Raw genomic sequence first — 15,101 nt, forward strand, 5'->3', positions numbered from 1 at the left:
AGATTCGAACTAGGATTTGATAGCAATGATCCTAACTGTCCTGCAAAAAGTCAAAGCCAAATGACAAACTTAAGCCAATAAGTTTTGTCAAAGGAAGTATGACTGACATTGAATCTGATCCTATTCATGAAGAATGTTTTCAAAATGAAATAGTGTATGTTCCACCAACTGTTAGCTGGCTTAAGAATAAGCTTGAAAAGGCTAATACGTATGGTAACTTAAAACCTGACTCTAAGTCAAGGAGTTTTAAAAGAAAATCTTCTTCAAAAGTCAAAGGATTAGTGGCTAGAAGGAAGTCATCTGCTAAGTCAAAATCTTATGCATTAATCACAACACAAAATGGGAAATCCATCAGAAAACTCAAATATGGATTCTTAAGGGACTAATTGATCGAGGACCCAATTGAGTATGGGTACCAAGATTTGTAAATAGTTTATTTTTTAGGTGATGCAGGAGGATAGCAGGAAGGAAGCTAGAAGAGTACTCATCTGAGTACACAGCTTGGAAGATCAACAATGGCACTTGCCATTCTGAAAGAATAATTGTTTTTATTTATTAAAAATATGTTTGGTCTTTGGACCACAAAAATTGTTTATAAATTTCTTTGGAATTAAAGATATTCTCTAGACGAATATCCTTAATCGGTCTAATTAGACAAGGGTGTCTAAAAGAAAAAGTATGTACTTAGACGTATTTTTGCTCACAATTCATACATCTAAGTCTATATGCTGAGATTTTATATCCACGCAATTAGACGGACACGTCTAATAGACGTTAGACGTTTTTACGTCTTGAGCAAAAGGATGCTCACGTCTAATAAACACACGTCTAACACGTGGTGTTTATGCGGAATTAGACGTACGCGTCTAATAAACATTAGACGGAATTGTTATTTACACGGAATTAGACGTATGAGTCTAAGACACTCATCCGTCTAATAGACGCTGTGTTATTTGTGAAGTAAAAAAAAACGTCTAACTACGTGCCGATTAGACTGATCAGGGACAGTTGTCACACGCTGAGAGCTATTTGTTTTTCCCGCTTAAAATATCGAACAGTCATCTCTTAATAACATTAAGACACGTGTCTATCAAGTTTAAAGAAAATGACTAATATACCCTCATTTTTAATGATTACTTCTTTAAAAAGGACGTCTAACATTTATTAATGGGCCATACCCCTAGAATAGACGGTTATTCTGTATTTCCATGATTCATCTATATAAGGATATTCCTGCATGATTTTGAAAACTTTCAATCTCTCGAAATTTCTAAGAACCCTAGTTTTCTTGCATTTCTCTCACTAAAACTTTCTGAAATATCGTATTGATTCACATTCTCTCAAAATGGTGAAGAAAATCACGCTCGGTCACTGTACTTTGCAGGTGGACTTTCCATCGGTGTACTCCTTTGATCAGCCGGAGGTGGTGAAGATGTTCCAAACCCTAGAATATTCTGGATTGAGGAAATATCTGGGCGGACCGTTCATCTTCTATGAAGATGAAGTTCGCGAGTTCTTAAAAACGACGGTTATGGTGGATGATTCCATCGTAGCAACCGTTAACGGAAAAGAGATCTCATTTGATGAAGCGATGTATGCGGAGTTCTTTGAACTTTCAACGGAGGGTTATCTGTTCGACTTGGTGCTCTCTTCTGAAATCATGGAGGAAATGAAGACCTCCTTCTCCGCTGACGGTTCTAAGATCCATGTGAATGTGTTAGGATCTAGGTCGCGGCTGGAGGACCGGGGTTATGCCGGTTAGCGCGTCTCACTCAAAGGGTGGTGATTAATCCGGTTAGAGATTAACACCGGGGTTTCAATACCACACAAACTGTCACAAACCCTTGAACTAGGTTCAAGCGCGGAAGAGGTTTGTTTCAGGTTGAAGCAGCACACTCACAAGATAGGCAGAACCGGTTTTGAATAGGACAGGTTTGGAAATTGATGGGTCGGTTTAAATAGTGTAGAGTCGGTTAGAGCGGTGTAGGTAGGTTAGTACAGGTCGGTTAGAATGTAGAACCAGCAGAAAGTAAATAACAAGACAAATTTTTATGGATGTTCGGAGATAAAACTCCTACGTCACCCCTTCCTCTCGAAACCGCGAGAAGGATATTCACTAAGGAATACAAATACAATCCGATCGAGACTTATTTCCTGCTCGATAGCACCCGTACAATTTACACCGAAATTGTAAATACACACTTCAACTTTAGCACTTAGGCTTTCTCTAAAGAGAGAACACACTCTTATCACTTGTAAATTAATTGTCCACTGTGTCCCTCATTTACTCTTCTTCAGCTGCTCCTTTTATAGGTGAAATATGCCAACGGTCATATTTCACTTCCTTGAATTTGATTGGCTGAGCAGAGGTTCATTGATACAGACCTGGCGGTCAACTGTTCAGACCTAGCGATCAACTTTACAGACTTGCAGTCAACTTTACAGACTTGGCATTCTGTTCTTCCGGTGTATAAGTCAAACCTACTAGGTTTGTCTTTTACTCAATATGGTGACTGTTGGTTAGACAGTTGTCTGTACTTGGAAGATTGCCTCTGATTTATCCTGAAGTGGAAAGATCTTGTAGGACTCTTCTGCAGCCTGCAGACTTTCCTCAGACTTGTATGGATATGGAAGTGTTCAGTCTGTCCCTTTGGTATCATTCTCAACAGATACCCGAAGTATCTTCTTGTGCTGGTCGGTCATTTGACTTTTCACCGGATGGCTTCCGGTGTGATTGATTTAACCGGACAGCTTCCGGTTATTCCTTTGGCTTCTAGCTGATCGTCTGTCTGGTGTTTTGGTCGATCCTTTCTTTGTGCGGTCATGTTCCGAATGTTCCTGGTCGGTTTAATAACTTGACCGGTTAATCTTCTTAACCGGTTCATTTGTTTGACCGGTCCGGTTCCTTGTTCCTACATGGAAGGTTTATTTATGTTAAGTTCTGTGAACCGATCTAATTTTATCTAACAATTTCTCCCTTTTTGATTATTTTATTTAAAATTATCAACATCATGTAAGTTTGCAAATGTAGGCCGGTTCTTTATTTGACCGGATTTTTGAAACTAACTTGGGAGGATTTTTCGAAAAATTTGGAAAAATTTTGAGAAAAAATTTTGGAAAATTATTATCTTTTATCTTATCAATTTCTCCCTTTTTGATTATTTTATTTAAAATTATCAAAACCATGTAGAAAAGCAAGTATAGGCCGGTTTCAAAAATAGCTTTATATATATATATAGAAGTAACTGAAAAAGGGAAAATATTATATAGACACCGAAATAAACATAGATTAGGAAAAGTGAGACCCTATTCTGATTCAGAAAATCTGAAGCCGTCCATCATATCATCGGTTGGTTCTTCCTTATCCGGTTGATCCGGTCTTGATGAACCTTCAGCTTGCGGTTGACCGACCGTGCTGATTGTAACCGTATTGAGAACTCGTTGTCTTGTAGACCGCGACTCGAGATGCTCTTCGTCTTCATCCTCGGTGTGCATAGCTGGATTCGGTTGACTGTCAATAACTGTTTCGGTGATCCTTTCCAGCAGCCCGGCTGCCTGAGCCTTCCTTGATGGTGTTTTCCGTTTTCATTTCGCCGGAACCCAAGGGGAGGAAGCTGCCTTTTTCTTCTTGTGAGCCCTGGCATATTCTTCGAGCCCTTGTTTTTGTGCGTTTAACCGCTCTGCATCTTTGGCCGCTTGAGCTGCCACGGACTTCGCAAGTCACGGATTTTGAGCCGCTAGGTTTCGTTCGTGCTCGGCTATTTCTTCTTCGGTAAGACGCGGTGTCTCCTTTGCTTTCCTTGCTTCTTCGTTCAGCACGTCTTGAACTTCCTTAGCCGCTCGGGCGTTTGCCTCCTCAACCGCTGTATCAGCATTAATCTTGGCTTTGATTAATTCATTTACCTGTGCGGTGAGCGCCTTGAGGTCGGCTTCGAGTTGAGTATTTCGGTCCTCAAGACTAGCATTCTTCTCCTCGAGGCTGATGACTCTGTTGAGCGTGGAAGCGGCTTCGGTGCTTGACCGCCCCAGGTCTTCATCGACCTTTGTGATCTGATGCTCGGTTTCCCTTTCAAACCGATCCATGTCATCCACCATCCTTGAGGTCTTTTCTTCCAAGTCCTTGGTTCACTGAAGATGATCGTTACGCAAAACTGTGTCGTCCCGATAGTCGGCTTCGATGACTGTGATTCGGGCCTCTACCTTTACGAGATCATCCCTCGTCTTTTCGGCGAACAAGAGTGTTTGGCGCACGGCTTTCTTGACTTTCTTCTCCCATGGTTGAACCGTTGAGTCGACAAACTCTTGAATGAGAGTCTTTACTCTTTCTTCTGTGACGCCCGGTTCGGAAACCCCAGGTTGATCAGTTTCAAGTGGCCTGGTGAAAGGAGTCCCCGTCCTTTCGTCGGTTTCGTTTATTACCGGATCCTTTAGAGGAGGCGTTTTACCTTGATTCTGACCGTCATCGGCCTCAGGAGCTGGAGAATGCGGTGTGTTTTGCTGTCCGCGCACCGCGTCAATCTGCTCGATTTCGTCAAGGAATTCTCCTTTTCTCACTTCAAGCATTTCCAGCACCAGGAGTTGTAACATGGCCTTCGGTGTTCCCTCCACAGACCTTTCTGTAAGCTTTTGTATGCGTACGGTTATCTTTTATAACCGAGCACGCGGTTTCACGATTGCGTATCGGTCCATGGCTTCGTTAGGATTTTCGGCGTTTGTGAGGCTTATAATGGTTTCTTCTATCTCCTTCAGCCTGCTGAAACTTTGTTCATCGGTTAGGCCCGGTAGCATGTGTTTGAAAAATTTGTCGCATCGGTACTCGTGCCATTCCCGGTATACTGCGGCAACTGCTTGGACTCGCTGTTCGATTTCCTCCAAGATTCGGCGCACTATAATTTTGGCCATCTTCTGGTCCCTGTCAAAGGGAGTATCTTCCTCCTCACGGCCGTCTGCACCGGCATCGGTGTTCTCAAGGCTTGCGGCCGCACCGGTATTGTCAGGACTTGTACCCGAATGTTCTTCTTCATTCGGTCCTTCTCTATCGGAAGGATTTTTGTCGGTTTTCTGTGAGCTGGTTCGGTCAGACGTGGAAGCCGATTCTTCCTCATCTCTTGTTTGCGAGGGCGGTTCCGAGAAGACTATCGGTTCCTTACCCTTCTTGCTTCCGGACGTGTCTTTTACCGGAGCCGGTGTCTTGGTAGATTTCTTCCTTCGGCCACCTGTAGAACCGGGGGCCGGCTGCTTCCTCTCCAGAAATTGTCGAGATTTTATTATCCTGCTCGATGAGAGAACAACACCCGAACCGGTGTTGACGTTGTTGTGGAGCATGATCTTTCCAAGAGTGATGGCGTATCCCCATGACCGGGTGGAATCCGGTTTCACCATGTCTTTCAGGTTGTGGAAGACCTCCTTCGCCCAGTTAACGTGGACACCTTCCAGTAAGATGATAAGCATCTCGATTTTGGCCTTTGTGAGGTTGTCGTAGTTTCCACCTCTCGCTTGAACCGACTTTGTGAAGATGTCACAAAGCGATATGTATTCCGGTCGCAATGAGGACTTTTTACCGGATACCTTTACCAGCTTCCCGGTTGCTGAGAGAATCTGACAAGCCGCCTTGAATGTTTTTGGATCTAGTTCCATCGAAGCATTGCGGCCAGTTGTTGGAAGACGTAGAATCTCCGCAACCGATTCTTCGGTTATCTCGAATTGTTTACCGCCAACAGTTGCGGTTATTTTGTCGCCAGAGAGAGTTGCAGTTTCGAAGAATTCTTCAACCGCTTCTCTGTAGAGAACAAAGGGTCCGCCTAGAAAATACTCGAGTCCGGCTTCGGTGATCCGGGCAGTAACTTCCTTTGCCGCAACCGAACCGTTTTGGCGGATCTCCTCAAAGTCCACCTGAATGATGTGTTTGAACAAAGCTGAGGCACGACCCATCTTAGATGATTGAGAGGGTTTGAGAAAACAAGAGAATAACCGCTGAGAGAGAGTTTGAGAGCTTAGAGAGAGAAAGCTGTTTCGGGTAAGAGTGAAATGAAATGGCCAAGGACCCTTTTTATAGGCACGGTTTGGAAACCCAACCGTCCCATCAACTTTTGGCGGGAATTTTCCCTCCGAGCCAAAGAGGCGGCAAACCGTGGGCGGTAATCCAAAAGATGGTAATCCAAACGGCGGGAATCAAAGGGCGGTAATCAAAGAGGCGCCAATTCAATGGGCGGTAAACCAAGAGGCGGGAAGTTTGAGCGGGAGTTTTTGGGCGGGAAATTTCCATCCAAAATTTTCGATTTTGACTTTGATGACGCAATCCCTCCTTTGAAACTGTTTGATGCTTCGGTGTTCTTATTTCAACCGGAGAGTTTGGTTATCGAAACTTAACCGGTTATTTGAATAAGCAGAATTTCTGCAATCTTTTGAGTTTAAGTGGTTTTTCTTGAGACCGGATAAGAACGCGGTTACTTTGATATTGTCCGGATAAGAACGAGGTTATTTGACAATATTAACCGGTTACTTAGATGGATGTTCTGATTAATATGTTGACCCGGTTATTTAGACTGAAATAGAATTATATTGAAGGAACATTACAGGATAGAAACCGAAAAGTAGATCGGTGTGAAAATAGACATACATAAGATGGAAAGATATAACTTATGTAGTAACTACCCTAGAAAGTTTTTCTTCCACCCCATCCATGTCAAGAATGTTCGAGGGCGATGCCGGTGTGCTCGGTCCAAATTTTGAGCGGTATTTGAGAATGATCTTACTGATGTGAGGAGCATAACCGAGACTTTCTTGGTTAGCACCATAGTTTTCAGGTTCTGAAAAATGACCGTTGACCAATTGATAGGCGTATTGCTAACTATGTAGGTCATCATGTCGAATGTTTTCTTGGAGTAACGCTGATTCCGGGATTGACAGATGATAGAGCGGGTTACAATCTCAAGAAGGAGTTGGATGTGGTGAGCAATGCGGGTTTTTACCCCGTAGTTCTCTACCGGTACATCGGTTCTAGAGAACATTTCCGAGTAGTCGGTTGCGTCGCTTCCCACCCGTGTTGGGAAGTCTGAAAACCCTTCTGTGGGCAAGTTGAACATTTGGGCAAATTCGGCTTCATCTAGCCAGAAGGTATGGTCTCTTACCGTGGAGACGATATAGTTACCTCTGATGCAAGCACTTCTGAAGAACGTCTTGACATCCTCAATAAGTATGGGACCGGATTCTTCGAGAATGGTTCGAAGACCGGTGTTAATGAGAGATTCAAACATGAGTTCTGTGGTTTCCAGATCCCAATGTTCCATACAAGATTCAAAGTCGATGCTCAAGAAGTTTCCTAAAGTTCGACTCCGCATGATTCTAACTTTACTAAGAGAGAGAGAGTTCAAGAGAGTTTTGTGTTTAGGATGTGTTAAGTTGATTAGAAGATAGCCCTTTATATAGATTCGGTTTTGGAGGGAAAATATTAACATTGAATGTCAGTTTTGTCTTATTGGAGAAGAGAATATTTATGTTTCCAAAACGCATTGGGAAGGAGTTACTTTTGATTAATTGCGGAGCTCGAGGTGGGATTTGGTTGAAAAGTAACCAAGTTAGTTGAGTATTGATTACTCATGTAGTTGGGGGTTACTTCATTAATTAAATGTTACTTTTCATTAATGACCCATGCAAAAACACACTGAAAAATAACCGATAGAAACCGAAGATAACTTAGGCTAAACCGAAAAGAACATAGATAAAACCGAAATGATCATAAGGATGTTGAACAGAGATACACCCGGTGCGTGCAACAAAATGACCGGGTGTAGGAGGGAGTAACCTAATATCCGCTTGAGGTGGTGTGACCATTGGAGTGACGGTTCCTCCTCTTCCATGTCTTCTCAAACCGCTCATAGAACAAGTCGGTTATTTCCTTGGTTAGCACTTGAGCTTGGTTCATCCCTTCCCCCGGGCACGTTGGAACTCCAAGTTCCAGAAGCAGACAGCTTATTTGAGGGATGAGGCCGACTGATTGAACACCAATCATCCAGACTAGGACGTCAAACAGTACCCTCGACCAATTGACCGGTGTGCCAGTAGTTATAGCAGCCATCATGTTAAAGGCAGTGGTGCAGTACGTGTTGGTCACATCCCTTCCCAGGATGCCTCGACCGACTACGTCATTGAGAAGCTGGTATTCAGCTTTCAATAGTGATTTAGCACCGTGGTCATCCACTAGATGGCTTGACCGGGCAAAGGCTAAGGAGATCTCGGCTTTTAGTTCAGCCGGTATGTTGAGGTCGGTTATCCCCTGTTTTGGGAGGTTAAAGCATCTGGCAAAGTCATTTTCGGTAAAGTCAAAGACGATACCTCCTACCTTTGACTGGATGTGGGTGTCAAAGTGAGGAGTACCACGAAAGACCCTGGCGTTATAAAAGAACACCAGGACAGACTCAGAATAGATGACATGTTTGTCATCTAGAAAGTGTTGGAGACCAGTGTCTTCAAGTGATTTGATCATCTTGAAGACCTCATAGTGCTCAGTGCTTTGAGTAGAGTTGAAATCCACTTGAAGGATGTTTGGGAACTGAGACATTTTGTCGTAGTGAGAGAGAGAGTTATGCAGCTTGTGATTGTTTTGTTTAAGGTTTGTTCAACTTATATACTAGTGGAGAGAGAAGCCTATTATCCAGGTATCACAGGTGATAATATCTATTATCCATAGGGTAAAGAGTTTTGCATGAAATAAGCATGTCTAGAGCCTAGGATGTTGGTCATAGACCTGGACCATGAAAGATATCAAATCTTCACGTCTTCTTAGGTGCGACCATTTTTCTTTGGAAAGGAAATGTTTCAGAACAGATAAGTTTAAACATAGATAATTATTCCACTTTTGTTTGAAGTTCAAATAATCTAAGATAACCTATTTCTGAACCGGTCAGTTATCAGTTGTTCGTCCCGAAGCGGTTATTTGGTGCATGCACTAAATAACCGGTCGGTTTACTCTGTCTGATAGACCAGGCGGTTCTTCCATAGATACCTTGAAAATTTGAAGTCCAACAGTTTAGGAGGAACTACCGGTTCTGTCTGTCCGAACCGATTTCCCTTTTAATCATCCTTAGGGATGATCTGACTAATGTCGGTTAAGCCGAGTGTAAGTCTGAATTGAGAGAACTTAGCTTCCTGTAGAGGCTTGGTGAAGATATCGGCTACTTGTTGATCAGTTGGTACATATTCCAACCGGATATGCTTCAGCATGACATGTTCCCGAATGAAGTGGTGCCTTATGTCAATGTGCTTGGTTCTGGAGTGTAGAACCGGATTGTAGGTGATTGCTATGGAACTTGTGTTGTCACAGAAGATCGGAGACTCTTCGGCTACGACACCGAAGTCCTTCAGGTTTTGTTGGATCCAAAGAAGTTGTGAACAGCATCTTCCGGCCGCCAGGTATTCAGCTTCTGCGGTTCATGTGGCCACTGATGTTTGTTTCTTGCTATGCCATGAAACAAGCCGGTCACCTAGGAATTGGCATGTTCCGGTGGTGCTTTTCCTATCAATCTTGCAACCTGCATAGTCTGCATCTGAATAGCTGTTAGGTTAAAGGATGAATCCTTTGGATACCACAGGCCGACGTCAGGTATTTCCTTTAGGTATTTTAATATTCGCTTTGCGGCTGTGTAGTGGGATTGTTTTGGATTGGCATAGAATCTTCCACACACACCGACTGCAAATAGAATATCCGGTCTACTTGCTGTCAGGTATAGAAGAGAACCGATGATGCCCCGGTAAGCGATCTGATCTACCGATTGACCGTCATCATCTTTGTCCAATTTAACCGTTGAGCTCATTGGAGTAGCCGCTGAGGAGCATGTATCCATCCCTAATTTCTTTAGAAGCTCCTTGGTGTACTTGGGTTGGCTTATGAACGTTCCTTCTTCGAGTTGTTTAACCTGAAGACCTAGGAAGAAACTTAATTCTCCAATCATACTCATTTCAAACTTGTTAGTCATCAGGGTTGAAAATTTATCACATAACATAGGATCGGTTGAACCGAAGATGATATCATCTACATAGATTTGAACAAGTAGGATATGTTCTTTCTTCTCAAATTTGAATAGCGTTTTATCCACCGAACCGATGGTGAAATCGTGGTTTAACAAAAATGCTGTTAGTGTGTCATACCAAGCTCTAGGTGCTTGCTTTAGACCGTATAAAGTTTTGTTTAACCGGTATACATGATTTGGAAATTCAGCACTTTTGAAACCGGGTGGTTGTTCAACATACACCTCTTCACGTAGGTCACCATTTAAAAATGCACTTTTAACATCCATTTAGAAAACCTTAAAGTTTTTGAATGCAACAAAAGCTAGAAAAATCTAATAGCTTCAATCCTAGCTACAGGGGCGAATGATTCTTCAAAATCAATGCATTCTTCCTGTTTGTAACCTTGTGCCACTAATCTGGCTTTGTTCCTCGTGACCAAACCGTCTTCATTGAGTTTATTTCTAAATACCCATCTTGTTCCTATGACCGGTTGATCTTTCGGTCTAGGGACTAGGTACCAGACTTTATTACTCTCGAACTGGTTTAATTCTTCTTGCATTCCCAAGATCCAATCCGGATCTGACAATGCTTCATCTATACTTTTCGGCTCAATCTGGGATATAAAGGCGGAATTGAAGTATTCCTCCAGAATTTGACGCCTAGTTCGAACAGGTTCTGAAGGGTCACCTATAATTTGCTCAGGAGGATGTTTAGTGTTCCTTTTGAAATTCGGTTCAGGGATGTCTACCAAATTACCGTTTACTTGATCAAGGCTAGACATATCGGTAGACTGAGCAGGGTTGTCAGACCGACCGATTTTCTCGGTTTGAACCGAAGTGTCAGCTTCCTGTCGTGGGACAGCTTGATCCGGCTGGGTTTCAATATTACCCATTTGGTCATGGACAAACCGCCTGAAAACCGGAATCTCATCTTCATCATCAGAATGGATATTGTTGTTTTCCAATCTATTGTGTAGACCAAAGCATGATGCAGTATTACTTTCAACCGATTCATCGAAAACAACGTGAAGTGATTCCTCCATGGTTAAAGTTCTATTGTTATACACTCTATATGCTTTACTCACTGCTGAGTAACCTAACATGATCCCAGTATCAGTTTTTGCATCAAAAGCAGAAAGATAGGTTTTACTATTTATATGTATGTAGCATTTACAACCGAAAATTTTAAGGTATTTAAGGTTGGGAACCCTGTTAAAATAAACCTCATACGTTGTTTTGTTATGAAATTTGTTAATTAGAGACCGGTTTTGTGTGTAACATGCAGTATTGATAGCCTCAGCTCAGAATTTTTGAGCAATACCCGAATCGGCTATCATGGACCGTGCGGCTTCCTTGAGAGTTCGGTTTCTTCTCTCGGCTAGGCCATTTTGTTGAGGAATCCTAGCACTAGACAACTCGTGTCTAATATCGGATTCATCAAGAAATGCGGTTAAAGTACTATTGGTGAATTCGGTACCTCTATCACTTCTAATGTTGTTAATGCGAGTTGATTTTTCATTTTGTAAACGTTTAAGTAGTGTGATCAAGTTTGATGCGGTTTCACGTTTAGATGGTAGAAATATTACCCATGTGTACCTAGAATAATCATCAATAACTACCATGGTGTAAAGCATACCTCCTAGGCTAATGACCTGAATCGGTCCAAATAAATCCATGTGAAGAAGATCTAGGCATCGGCTAGATTGAATATTCCCTTTACTCTTAAAGGTTGACCTAATTTGTTTACCCATTTGACATGCTGAACAAACCTTATCCTTGTTAAATACTATGTCAAGAATACCTTCAACTAGCTTTTTACCGCGAATGTAGTTTAAGGTTTTCATGTTCAGATGGTTTAGTCTCTTATGCCATAACCAGGTTTGATCAGTCTTAGCTATCATGCATAATGGATATTCTATCTTAGTTTTCCAGTCTAACTTGTAGATATTTCCTAGCCTATTTCCGGTTAGTAGTATAGTACCTTGAGAGTTCTTAACTAAGCATGCATGTTTAAGAAATTCTACCGTGTATCTAGCATCACACATTTGACTAATGCTTAGCAAGTTAAAACGTAGGTTTTCTACTAAGAATACATTATCAATTGTTAAGTTACCATGGACAATCTTACCCTTGCCCACAGTTCTACCTTTTGAGTTGTCACCGAAAGTGATTAGTGCACCGGTTTCTATTCTGATGTCGGTTAGCAGGTTGTTGTTCCCGGTCATATGCCTGGAGCAACCACTGTCCAAATACCATTCAGAGTTTCCTAGCCGTTTCTTTAAATCCTGCAAAATGTACATATTTACAACTGTTTGGTACCCACATTCACTTGGGTCCACATGCGGTTAGTCCCTTGGGCATCCAAACTTTGACAAACCGGACAGTTTTCTTTGCTAGGGTCTTGACTGTCCTTTTGGCACTCGGTCTAGGATATTTCTGTTTTCCTACGAAGTTTTAAATGAGGGTGATTTATGGTTTGACCTATGCGGTTGAGGATTGGCTCTCCTATTTTTGAGCAGGTTGGCTTTTCTTTTCTTAGGGTCAAGCGACTTCTTAGAGTCGGTTGGACCTACATAGGTTAGTTTTTCTGCCGTATAGTATGCGGTCAATTCCTCTTCAGCGGTTAGGGAACTTCTAATGAATTTTATAAGAGGAAGGTCACTCTTTGTAAACCTTACTTTGTCTACGGGTTTTTGGTCTTTGGATCTATCCTTTTTGTATCCTAAACCGAACATGCAAAAAGGATGTCTGTAGTGACTACACATTTTTTTTACCATATCGCTAGATCTCTTATATGCGGCCATTTTATACTTGAGTCGGGCATTTTCTTCCTCGGTTAGTTCTCGAACTGGTGCACTAGACTGTTCGGTCTTAAGTGGTGGTTCATGTTCTAACTCGGTTTCTAAGGTAGGGATTTCATCAGGTTCTATGATCTCTAGTTCGGTTATAGCGGGTACTTCTGGTTTTGTCAGAATGGGTACTATAGGGTCGGTTCTAAAGTTGAGTTGCTTAGGTAACATGGCTAGTAGGTTCTTATACTCTTCTACCATATCATTCAATGAATTATATAACTCATCTTTAGTAAATTCTTCACAAGGAGAGTCAAATACCTGTTCCTCATTTGGCATGAGGCATGTGAGTTCATCATCACTGTCACTGTGAGCCCATAGACTTCCTCCATCATCGACTATCAGTGCTTTCTGAACCTCACTTCCTTCACCGGTTTGTTGATAGTTATTTCGGTTATTTTGGTTGTCCGGTTTCCGGTCATCCCTCCTCGGTTTTCTACATTCCCACTTCAAATGTCCCAAACAGTTACAGTTATAACACCTTACATTGGATTTATCACCATAATTGTAGTTTGTCGGTTGGCTCGTTTTCATGAACCTCCCAAACTTTTGTGCAAGCATCGCCATGGCATCCTCTGTGAACTGTTCAGCGGTTCTGATTGGTGCAGGTGCAACCGGTTCTGTGGATGTGATCAATGCTCTGGTTGATGTTGAGGCTGAAACCTCTTCTTCAGTCCTAGATCTCATTTCAAACTCATATGCCTTAAGATCTTCGAATACATCATGTAGCTTCATCTTACATAGGCAGTTTGATTCCCTCATCACCATTGTCTTTATGTCCCATGCACTTGGAAGAGATCTTAAAGCATTCATGATGACCTCCTTGTTGTCATACCTCTTGCCAAGAGTTGCTAGCTCATCTAGCACACTAGTGAACCGGTCACTGTACTCCCTCATTGTTTCTCCTGGTTTCATCTTGATGCTTTCAAACTTCTGAGTAGCTACCATTACCTTGTTTTCCTTAGTTCTTTCATTTCCCTCATGAATCTGAATAACCGTGTCCCATGTTTCCTTTGCGGTATTGCAGTATCTGATCTTGCAGTATGTGTTTCTAGCATGGTTGTCCAGGTTATTTCTTCTCCTGTCTTCAGCTGTCCATTCCTTTCTGTCCTTATCAATGATTATCGGTCCTTCGGTCAGAATGAACTCCATCTCATCATCCAAGGTGATTAAGTGTAGGTGCATGTGTGCCTTCCAGTTGGCAAAGTCATCACCTTCTAACATTGGGGGCCTATCGAAAGACATGCTTGCTTGAGTATTGAAACTAACTGCTCTGATACCAATTGTTAGGATCTAGGTCGCGATTGAAGGACCGGGGTTGGGCCGGTTAGTGCGTCTCACTCAAAGGGTGGTGATTAATTCGGTTAGAGATTAACACCGGGGTTTCAATACCACACAAACTGTCACAAACCCTTGAACTAGGTTCAAACGCGGAAGAGGTTTGTTTCAGGTTGAAGCAGCACATTCACAAGATAGGCAGAACCGGTTTTGAATAGGACAGGTTTGAAAATTGATGGGTCGATTTTTGTAACTTGATGATTCGGTTTAAATAGTGTAGAGTCGGTTAGAGCGGTGTAGGTAGGTTAGTACAAGTCGGTTAGAATGTAGAACCAGTAGAAAGTAAATAACAAGACAGATTTTTATGGATGTTCGGAGATAAAACTCCTACGTCACCCCTTCCTCTCGAAACCGCGAGAAGGATATTCACTAAGGAATACAAATACAATCCGATCGAGACTTATTTCCTGCTCGATAGCACCCGTACAATTTACACCGAAATTGTAAATACACACTTCAACTTTAGCACTTAGGCTTTATCTAGAGAGAACACACTCTTATCACTTGTAAATTAATTGTCCACTGTGTCCCTCATTTACTCTTCTTTAACTGCTCCTTTTATAGGTGAAATATGCCAACGGTCATATTTCACTTCCTTAAATTTGATTGGCTGAGCAGAGGTTCATTGATACAGACCTGGCGATCAACTGTTCAGACCTGGCGGTCAAGTTTACAGACTTGGCAGTCAACTTTACAGACTTGGCAGTCTGTTCTTCCGGTGTGTAAGGCAAACCTTCTAGGTTTGTCTTTTACTCAATATGGTGGCTGTTGGTTAGACAGTTGTCTGTACTTGGAAGATTGCCTCTGATTTATCCTAAAGTGGAAAGATCTTGTAGGACTGTCTTCTGCAGCCTGCAGACTTTCCTTAGACTTGTATGGATATGGAAGTGTTCAGTCTGTCCCTTTG

The sequence above is a fragment of the Impatiens glandulifera genome, chromosome 8 (assembly GCF_907164915.1).
Source record: "Impatiens glandulifera chromosome 8, dImpGla2.1, whole genome shotgun sequence".
NCBI classification, from domain to species: Eukaryota; Viridiplantae; Streptophyta; class Magnoliopsida; order Ericales; family Balsaminaceae; genus Impatiens; species Impatiens glandulifera.